Source organism: Gorilla gorilla, chromosome 1 (genome assembly GCF_029281585.2).
Source record: "Gorilla gorilla gorilla isolate KB3781 chromosome 1, NHGRI_mGorGor1-v2.1_pri, whole genome shotgun sequence".
NCBI classification, from domain to species: Eukaryota; Metazoa; Chordata; class Mammalia; order Primates; family Hominidae; genus Gorilla; species Gorilla gorilla.
This window is the reverse complement of record NC_073224.2, coordinates 48,940,494-48,951,597: the sequence shown is the minus strand read 5'-3', so window position 1 is coordinate 48,951,597 and position 11,104 is coordinate 48,940,494.

Below are 11,104 nucleotides of genomic sequence, written 5' to 3'. Positions count from 1 at the left end.
GAACTTGGTGAGTGACGTGGCTGCTCACTGCCATGGCGATGGGGATGTTACGGGTGGGTGGAAGTGAGAGAAGAGGCAAATAAGTCATGAGAGACGAAGCGAAAGCGAGGCAGGGTCATAGGAGGAACCTACAAAGCCACAGAATTTGTAGAGAGGCCGACTGTAGTCTATGACCGCAGCAAAACTAAGCTGAGTCCCTGCAAAGATAAGTCCCCATCTCAGGGGTGCGGCATGAACCAACTATGACTCGCAAAAACCTATGACAACACTACGTTCAGCAAGGCTTTGTTTCCTTTCATTTTCCCTCTAAATCTTTTCCTTCCCATGACCCCGTTGGTACGGCTTTGATGACTGGAAGAACACTAGGGTTTTCGGTTTTGCTCCGGTTTGAATAAAATGACACAGACATACGTGGAGTGGTTTTAAGGAGTGGAGAATTTAATAGGCAAGAAAGAAGGAAGAGGCTTTTCCTGTACAGAGACAGAGGGAGGGGGGCTTTAAGCCGAAAGAGGGAACCTTGAGTATGGTGGAAAACAGCCAGTTATATGAGGAGGCTGGAGGAGGCAGGATTAAAACAGTCATTTTAGGTACCTCTGCCGAATTCTAGGTCTTCCTTCTATTAACCTGACTCTACAAGGCACCAAGAACAAAAAAACCCGAATGGGATGACCAGGAAGCAGAAATGAATTCAGTTCCAAAAACATGGGAGGATGTTTACTTAGCAAGCATGCTCGAGCCTACAAGGAAGCAGTTTTACAGGGTGCTGCATGCAGTGTTTGATTTCAGGGGGTAAAGATAACTTCAGAGTGGGGAAAAGGTGCTGGCTCCTTCTACTCACCCTCAGAGGCTTGGGGAGGCCAGGCCAGCGCAAACTTGAAAAGGCAAGGCTTCAGCTCAAGCCCAACAGGTTGCCGGCTCTCTTTGGCTCCTCGGCAGCTACCGGACTCAGGAACTAAACAAACTCTCCAGACTTCATGAGCATTCCGTGGCCTCCGACTGATCTGGGTCAAAACTTCGAAATGCCAAAGACAAAGAATTTTTTTCTTTAAAGGGGAATGAGCTGAACTTTGACCCGCCCTTGTTCAGGGTGTGGAATGCAAGCACTGTGTACCGGCCACAAACTCCAGTTCGGCAGGCAACAGCCAGAAAAGCAGTCTTCATGCCGGCTTCATGCCGGCCTCCCTGTCCTGTTTCCTCTTTAGGGCCAACTCGACGGGGTCTAGGTCTTTACCTCGCTCTCCAGACAGGGAAGCTGTGCAGAGGACACATTCCAATCTCTGTTATCTAGAGCTAGAGTGGATGTTCTAGATAAATCTGGCAGCGATCCGGTCTCAGGTGGAACTGACAGGCCCAGTCCACAGCAAGATGGCATTTCTGTTCACTCCCTGGGAGCTGGTGGACAACAGGCACTTGGTTACCCCCTGAGGTAAATCATTTATTAAGTACCTACTAAGTGCTAAGCCAAGATACAGCACAGGAAAAGCATCAGAAACAGGCCATCATGGAGAACACACACATTCCAGCTGAGGCTAAGTATTCCCAAATTTGCATGGCTGATATTTAAAATATCTGCTTACTTTAAAAGCTGAGATCCACTTTTGCAATGAAATAATATCAAACATACTGCTTGGTTCCCAGGCTAGCTCACAAAAGCCCATTTTATCCACTCCAGGAAATCATCAACTCCAGTGTCTTCAGGGGCCAGGCAGGTAACGAACGAGTACAGTGGCCTGGGGAGGGGATGTGCCCAGTGGAAGGACCGTGCCACTCCTGATGGGCCACCCTCCTGGCTCTGCCTTTTGGGGACCATCTGGGAACAGAGACCCAAAGAGTCCAGATCATCCAGGTTTTCAGGGCAAGGCGGAAAACTAGCTTTATGTTAAACTCCTGATTTTTTTTTAACGCTGTCAAGATATTTTAACGGTCAGAACATACCTATAGAGCTTCCAATTTGTTCTCCTGGTTGTAATGTGTCTAAAATACAATACATTTGTAATAAAAAAAAAAAAAGCTAGCATTGCCAGAGTGAGGAATTAAATAAAATAAAGAACATACCCAAAGAGGAAAACTTTACCTCACACATCTGCCATTTGAGGAAAATAATAAGCATAGAGGAAAATGAGGAAAATTTAAAACTTCCCTGAGGGCTGCAGGTGGAGAGGTGTATCGAAATGACTTCCAAGTATACGTGATTTAACTGAAGTAGTAACAATATGTGTGCATCCTGACCTGCCAGCTAGGCAGAAAAGTCATGCTGATATACTGGCTCTGTCTCCCAGTTGAGAGCGCTTCTCTGGACATCCACAAAAGGTCCATCCAGGGCTTTGGTGATAAGATTGGAAGGGCTTATCATAATCCAGCTGCCCATTCAAGGCACAGTACCCTCCACAAACACCACCGTGACCAAGTCATGGTCTAGCCCCAACTTGATTCAATAACTCCCACCACACCTTTGGAGGGTTCAGACAAGTGGAACACAACTGAGATGAAATCTCTCTGCAGGGAAATATTAGCCTTCAGGTCTCCACTCTGCCTCTGGAGCCCCAGAGAACAAGCCTACTCCCCCAAAGACTTGGAGACACTTTAGGATGGTTTTTACAACCAGAAGTTTTTAGGCTAAACAAGAAGGTACAAAAAGGGAAATTAAAAAGGAAGGGCAGGGGGAAGAAGCCAGAGAGAAATATTCTCGAAATAACTGATCAAAAGTTAACAAGCCAAAGGAAAAGAGGAAGAGACACAGGCATTCATGAGACAGGAGCCTCTTGTGGCCAAACCAATAGCAAGTGAAGAAGCACATGGGAAAGGAAGGGCCCACAGTCCATACACAAAAGAAAATGCCAAGAGCCACCAGATCAGACAGTTCCCAAGGCCAGCCACCAGGCTGTGCCAGTGATCCAGGACATACTGGTTAGAACCTTGCACTGGGAGAAGAAAACTGCATACAACTCACAATTGTTCAGTATGGAACTTTTTTCTGTCCAGTTGGGGGAAAGGTTTCTTTTACTGATGGATTTGTTGGAGTTATTTATATATTCTGGATATGAATCCACTTGCCAGGTATAGGTACTGAGTATATCTTCTCCTCTCTGCTTGCCTTCACTCTCTTTTATTGATGTCATTTGATAATCAGAAGCTCCTCATTTTAATGACATCCAACTTATCAGTCTTCTCCCTTAGAGTTAGTGCTTTCTGTGTCTTCTTTAAGAAATGTATGGCTACCCCAAAGTTATAAAGATATTCTATGTTATCTTGTAGATGAAGTTTTGTTTTAATTTTCACATTTAGATTGATGATCGCTTTGGAATTTATTTTTGTACATGATCAAGATTCATTTCTTTCCTGTGGATATCCAGTTGAACCAGCACTGTTTATTAAAATAACCATCCATTCCCCACTGCCCAGCAGTGCCTTCTTCATCATAAATCAGGTGTCCAGATACATATAGGTCTGTTTCTGAGCTCCCTGTTCCATTTCTTTGGTAGAAATAAGACAAACAAATAGGTCTGTTATTACGGTGTAGATCACTAATTGTAAATCTGGTCATTTTAACATGTTTACAAGTAAGGTTTAGGAAAACATACACTGAGGGGCCAATTGTGAGAAGCCAGCTCGATGTGGACATGCATAGTCTGAGAAGAGAACTCCAGCCTGGGCTTCTCAGAATGAATAGGATGAGCAAGAATTGGTAAAGAAATAGCATCACTAGCTAAGGAAGGGGACAGCAAGAAGAAAAGCACAGAAAAATAAAAATCAGCCTTATTTTTTTGTGGAGAGCAACATAGTGATTAAGAGTACAGATTCACACAGTTTAGGAGACAGCTTGCATCCAAATCCCCTAATACTATTTAGCTGTGTCACCTTGGGCAAGTTACCTTGGCCTTTCTGGCCTCAGTTTCCTAATCAGCAAAATGGGGGTAATCTTCCTCATTGAGCTATAAGATTAAATGGGTTAACTGATGCATATCTTTAGTACAGAGCTTACCAGTGCAAGCATTCATTCAAAAAATGGTGTGTGCTATCATCATCATCATTAGTGACACCATGGAGAACAGCTAGACTGTTAGAGCAATCTTGCCATTCAACCAACATTTATAGAGTACTTAACTACCAAACAAAAATATTACATTTAGTGGTTAAAAACTCTAACTCTAAAATGAGATAGATTTGAATCTGAATTCTAGTGCAGCCTCTTGACTAATTATATAAACTTGAACAACTTACTTAACCTTTCTAAGTTTCTAGTTTCAGCTTCATCTATACTTCATAGGGATTTTCTTGGAGAGGATGTGAGATACAGAAGCAGCACAAGGCCCAACACAGAATAAGTGCTCAATTAATCCCAGCTATCACTATGATGATGAGAATGACAACAATGGCGACATAAAGATTTTGCATTTGGTATAAGAAAAAGCCTACCAACACCTCAAAAGACTTAGAATACCTAGCATTCTCAGATCTTCCATCCAAGTACTAACCAGACACAACCATACCTAGCTTCATATTGACGAGACAAGTAGACAAGATCAAGGGTGTTCAAGTGGTAGGCCCAAGACAGATAAGGAGCTTAGAGAAAAAAACGTTGCAGAAGCCAAGTAAAAGCTAAATTACTGGGATAGTTCAATACCTGGTAAGGAAGAGATGAATTTCTAACATCAAGCAACTTCAAGAAGAAACAAAAATACAGAAATCTAAGTATATATAATCACAAAAAGTATGAGAATGTGCTCGATGTTGGGGTGGGGACAGAAATGGTACTCACAGAGTAGAAGTCTGATGGCATTCATGGGGAAAAGGCTCCTAAGGAGCAGTGCCATTAATAGTTGCAGACCAACAGCAGTGATCATGGTGTAGTCAGACCTCAGCCATGAAGACCACACTGTGCCAGTCTCCTGGAGGAACTACCCCAGAGCCACTGAGGAGCTTTCCCCCAACCCAAGAGACCATGACACTTCCACCCGTGTCACTGAGCTGAAGCGAAACAAGGCCCAGCAGTGACAACGAACACTCCAAGGACACAATGCAGTGCCAGGTGCCAAGTGAAAATCCGAGAGGCAAGGGCTGGGGACAGCCTGTGCTGGAGGGTAGGTGCTGGCAGAGGTGAAATGCAGACACACACTCAGAATGCCGCCACAGACAGGGAGCCGGAGCCAGGCGGCAGAGAGCGAGTGACCTGGCAGACGCTGGCCAAGAACACAGGGCTCCCCGACCCTCAGGGTAAAGGAAGACAAGCAAAGGCCAAGTTGAGTGCTGAATTCACAGCACAAACGGAAGTGAACCCCAGCACCAACAGGGACTCCCGTGTGAAATACGCCCAAGGGCTGCACAGAGAGGGGCATGTTTGCATGGGGGAAGGTCAGGCCTGCAACAGCAGATATTGTGACTAGGATGCCCTGTTTGTAAGTAGATGCTTTTTCCTGGACAGACACAGTCAGTCTGTCTCTCAGGCCAGAAATCCAGGCTCCAAAATGTCCTGCCCAAGCTGGCTCCCATCACCTCTTGGGAAAGTGAAACAGGCCAAAACATCTATCTTGTCTTAGGCCGCTAATCATTAAATCTAAGCTCCCACCCCAGAGGGCTCACAACTCAGCCATAAGCAAAACCCAGACTGGCAATAGCACTGGCACCTGCTATCCTGACTATCGGCTGGGGCTGAGTGAATGTGGCCACTCTGCTAACCACTGGTCACAGCTCCTGCTGCCTAAAATACAGGAGGACAAAGTCTTCTTGGGACTGAGGGAGTAACCCAACGTGCCTCTTGGCTGGCTGCTCAAAATCTTGGCCCTGCCAATGGATGGAAATAATTTCCAGAGAGATAGAGTGTGGTTGGGCCATGTGAGAGGGACTTGAGGAGAACATTACTCCATTCCTCAACAGCGGAACCTGTAGCCTGTGCCACAGGCCAGACATGGCCAGGATTGAGGGGTCTTGGCCAGACTCCCTCCAGGCACAGGTTGGTGCCCTCAGACGCTGCTGCTGCTCTTGTGGGCAGGAGGAGATGTCTCTAGGGTACGAAGAACCTAGGCCTCTGATGATTTATGGGTCTGTGCTGACCTCTGTGTGACCACATGGGTTTAGCACCGTGTGACTTAAAAATGGAGTCGCTTTCCTGCCTCACAACAAACTTCTGCTCTACTTAACTGAGTCAGATCTAGACAGCAGGAATTATAAACACAAGTGGGGCAGGGGATTCCCCAAACACTTCTGACTTGAACTTTCATTTCCATACTGCCTTATCCCCCAAGCAGGGGCACGTCCGTACCTGCAGCCTAGGACAGAGGAGAAAAGAGACCAGGGCCATTATGCATGGCCTGGGCGCAGGTCCGAGCTTTCAGCAAAGTGCCAGCTTTGCCAGGAGCAGGGACAAAACTTCCAGGGCCGAGACTCTCATTCAGGGGTGGGAGAGGAGCTGGGGACTGTCTAAAACATAACAGTTAATATTTGGGATATGTTTTCATATTGTTTTCACAATGTGAAACCATACCAAAAGTAAGGTTCCACAAAACCTTTGATGATGTGAATACTTCCTCTGCACTGGGAGGGGATGTTGACCAGAATCTTTGGGGGTGGGAGGCAGTCCTGTGGTTGATTTATTTACTGAAGGTAGGTGTTGGAATTACACTCTTTTAGAGGGTTCAGCTCTCTGAAACCCCCTGGGACCACTGGACAGCCATTATTCTCAGGCTAGGATTTGACATAGGCCTCCGAGGCCAATGTTCTTTCTCCAAAAGCAGCACAGCAACAACAGCTCTGCCTTAAAAGACAGAAGATTACACTTAGAAGATTTCTCCAACGCCACATACTTTGGAGGTGAGAGGAGTACCCCATCACTCTCCCTCTGAAAACTTCAAAACCTTCAGAGGCCAGGGTGAATATTTAGAAAGCAGGCGGGTCCAACAGAAAGAACGGCCATTGATCTATTCCAAAAAAAAAAAAATGTGTTTGGGGCCCATGTGTCAGGTACAGTGCGAGGCACTTTTTAAGGAGCTCCACCCTTGGCTGGCAGGAACTCCCTCGGTCAGCAGAGGCTGGTAAACTAGGAAAGCAAGATGCTAGGAGGACAGCTGGCTCCTTAATCCCACCCTGGCCCCCCAAACAAGACATCTCAAGTCTTGCCGGCCCTGGAGGCCCAGGCACTTGGACATCACTTGCTCTACGCCTTTCTTGGGAGGCAGAGCTAAGTGGGGGTTGAGGAGAGATCTACAGGCTGAGTGCGCTCATGACACAATCAAGAAGTTTCTGGGGCCAGGTGCGGTGGCTCACGCCTGTAATTCCAGCACTTTGGGAGGCCAAAAGAAGCCAAGGCGGGCAAATCACTTGAGGCCAGGAGTTTAAGACCAGCCTGGCTGACATGGTGAAACCCCATCTCTACTAAAAATACAAAAGTTATCTGAGCATGGTGGCACACGCCTGTAATCCCAGCTACTTGGGAGGTTGAGTCATGAGAATCGCTTGAGCCTGGGAGGTGGAGGTTGCAGTGAGCCGAGATTGTGCCATTGTACTCCAGCCTGGGTAACAGAGCGAGACTCTGTCTCAAAAAATATATATATAAGTTTCTGGGTATGCTGACATGAAAAAATTACCACTGGAGCTTCTGAGAGCCCTAAATCACCATAAGGGTAGAGGAAGGAAGACAGAAGGAACTGAGATGCTGAGATAAGCTGGGATGTCCCAGCCCACTTCCCTAGAGAGGCCCTTTCCTAACAGCCAGCAGGAGAACCCTGTTCACAGAGCCCTATCACTGACCTCAAGGGCAGCACCAGCATCCACAGTCAGGTCATCCCGAGAGTCGTAACCACTGTTCCTGCCCCAAACCCACTGACCCTCTCAACCCCATCCAAATAGCCCAGGATGAGCCACAAGACAGGGCCTTAGAACCCTGGGGGTGTAAGACACCCTCAATGTCATCTGGCCTCACCTTCCACTGAGACAAGAAGATTCCGCCTTGGGTTAGAGTCCAAGGTGTGGGATCCTGGGTGAGTTATTCCATGTCTTGCCTAAATTCTCTCATCTATAAAGTAGGGCTGATAAGCTCATCATACCTCTTCACAGTGTTGCTGTGAAGATTAGAGTCTATTTGAGTAAAGCACTCAGCAACAGTGCCTGGTACCCAACAAGTATTCAGTAAGGAAAGTTATGGCTACTGTTTTCATTATTAGCACCCCTGCATGGCGGACATTCGCTCATGTGTAAACACTACAGGACCCACAGAAGGAGCTGGAGACCTGACAGGGTCACCCATCTTCTCTCCCTCACATCCTTCACAGCCCATAAAGCAAGACAGGAGTCCAGCTCCCAACACCAACATCTGCCTCCCTGTCACAGCTACCCACTGGCCCCAGGGCTGCCCCCTGAGGTAGCACAGGGTAAGTCTGACACCCACATCACCTGACAGTGCTTTAAGCACACAATACTGTACCTAGCAAACCCCCTCTCACCAAAATCTCTACCTCTCTGGGCCACGCAGACTCATGTTTTTAACCACTCTTCACGTGCCAGCAGCTCTGCTCTGTACTTCAACTAGTAGTTTGACATTTTCCCTCCTAATTGAGATCAGGAACTGGAGCGGCCCTCCAAAAGTGGCCTGAGAAGGCCAAAGGGCAGCCGGCTCTGATCTCCCAGAGAACCTTCTTCCTCCCTTAGGAGTCCTCACTCCCTGTCTTGCTTAATCTGCCCCTGCCCCTCAACTCCCAACCCAGCCCTCCCATACACACAATAATTAAAACCTTGCTATGTGCCTTCTTCAGGCCCTCTCAGTCTTGAGCTTAGGAATCTGCCAATAAGCCTTTGTTGAATTATTTCTGTATGACACACACTAAACCATTTCACATATATTATCTCCATTAATCTGCTCAATTTCCCTTAGCTGGGAATCAATCCCAACGCTCACCTGCTCCTTTTTCGAGAGCTAGCTGGATAGATTCTTTCCACGTGGCCAAACTCCAGCAAGGAGAAGGTGCTTTGATACTCTTGATGTTGGACAAGAGTCTGAGACCCATGGACTCTACTAGACTAAGCAATATGTCTACCTGTATCCTTCACTCTTTCCCAGATGAGATAGACAGCAATCCTGCAGGCCCCACGTTTGCCATGATTGTTCTTCCTTCTCCAGATGCCAACAGTTTAACCCCTTGTTACAATTTAGAGCCAAGATAATAGGCTATCATGTCTCATGTCACACGTGGCTCATCTGTAGCCTCCAATTAGAGTCTGAACTTTTCAAAGAAAGGGTCCAGGCAAGCTTCAAAATTCTTTTTTCATTCTTGCCAAAGCGATACTTCTAACAGCACTCAATCAATACTTGCTGATTGCCTGATTGGACTAGATTAGGCCTGTCAACATGATAACCCCTAAATCCCCAACAAACACACTGGAAATGGGCTCACTTGATGTGAATCCCTTCCCTGCCCACCCACACAGGTCCTCTGAGGTTTCTCCTACTCTCTCCTTCCTTTGATCTAAATGTATCAAACAAGAATGTGCTCTTCTAACTGCAGCTTCTGGAAAGGGTCCCCAAGCAAATATCAAAGGGACACTCAACCTGTGGTGTCACAAACACCAGCAATCACCTCACCCCTCTGCCTGACGGATGCCAAGGACAGCTGGCTCTGGACTAAAAACAGTGCAACCCCAAATCTGAGCCCTGGGGATCTTTTATGTGTTTTCCTTTTCCCTGTGACCCCATGTGAGGCTGAGAACAAAGGAGACAGAAATCAGCTGTCCTCATCACACAGGTGGGAAGGCCACTGTCAGACCCACCCTCTCCCAGGGAATCAAAGACCAGAGACTCTAATAGTTCCCCATGGCTACCAACTGTAAATTTCAACTAAGAGTAGAAAGTGGCCTTACCTGATACGGTAACAGAAGAAGAAAGGAAAGGAGCAGAGGAGTGCCACCCAGGGCACTAGGAGGTAGGTGGAGAGGTGGAGCTTTGCATGCCTTCAAGTGCCTCCTGCGGTGGGCTAAAACTCTTACTGTTATTAGGAACATACAGCAACCAAGGAAAAGAGGGGGACAAACCCTCTACTTTATGGCCTAGATCCAGGCATTTCACAGATTCTGATGCACTCCAGACAGAAGCTCAGGGTCCTTTTGAGACATGAAGAGTCTTGACTGCACAAGAGAAGACCAAAAGTTCTTTGGAGATGGTTCTAGGTCCCCACTTTAGTTAACTAACAAGCTTTTACCAAGTACCTCCTAATTCTTCTAAGTACTTCCAACACCTACGACACAGCCAGGCACACAGTGTGGATGCTGCTACTGAATCCAGGACAGGAGGGAAAAGAGAATCAAAATTAAATATAAGATACGGTTCATAACCAAAGGCGTTCCTGAAATAGCTTCCAGAGCTAACATGATTTGGGAACAGTTATAAAACAGCCTCACTGCTAGGAAGCTTCTCGCGGGCCTGGACTGCGTCTTACAGCCCTTTAAGCCACCACATGGTGCACATCCATGTCCAGTAACCATCCACTGGGCAAATAGTCCGATGAACACAGGAAGGAAACACAGCACAACTTCCGTGAGGCCTACTTCTAAACATTCGAAATACCAAGTTTACCCCTCATTTTTGGAATCATACAATGCTGAGATACAACTGACTGGCCACTTCCTGCCTATCTGCAGGCTATCCCCAGAGTCGTCATGTATCACCTTTGTATAAGAAATGTGTCCCAGCAAGCCAATCTCAACATTTAACCTCCTTCCCACACCCATCCCAACACTTGGCTCCCCCACCTCCTTTTTCTCTCTCATATGCAGAACCAAGTAACAAGTTAAAAAATGGCAGGAACTCTTTCTGAGTAAACTTTGCTCCTTGGCCAAGATGATAAAGCTGAGCTTCACCGTGGAATTCGTCCCTCCTCCCGGTGATTGGTAACCTGCTCAGGCACAGAATGGAAGCTGGCCAGCTGACCTCCAGGACTCAGCCATCTCCCTGGGGCCTGCAGAAGGACCAGGGACAGAGGCTACCTCCCTGCAGCCCTTGTTGGGCCCCACGGCCCTGACCACCACCGACCCCCACTTTGGGAGATGAGGAATAGAACTAGATTCTCCATCTGGCTGAGAGCCCGTTTACAGGGCTCTGGCTTCTTCCCAAGGCTGCCCT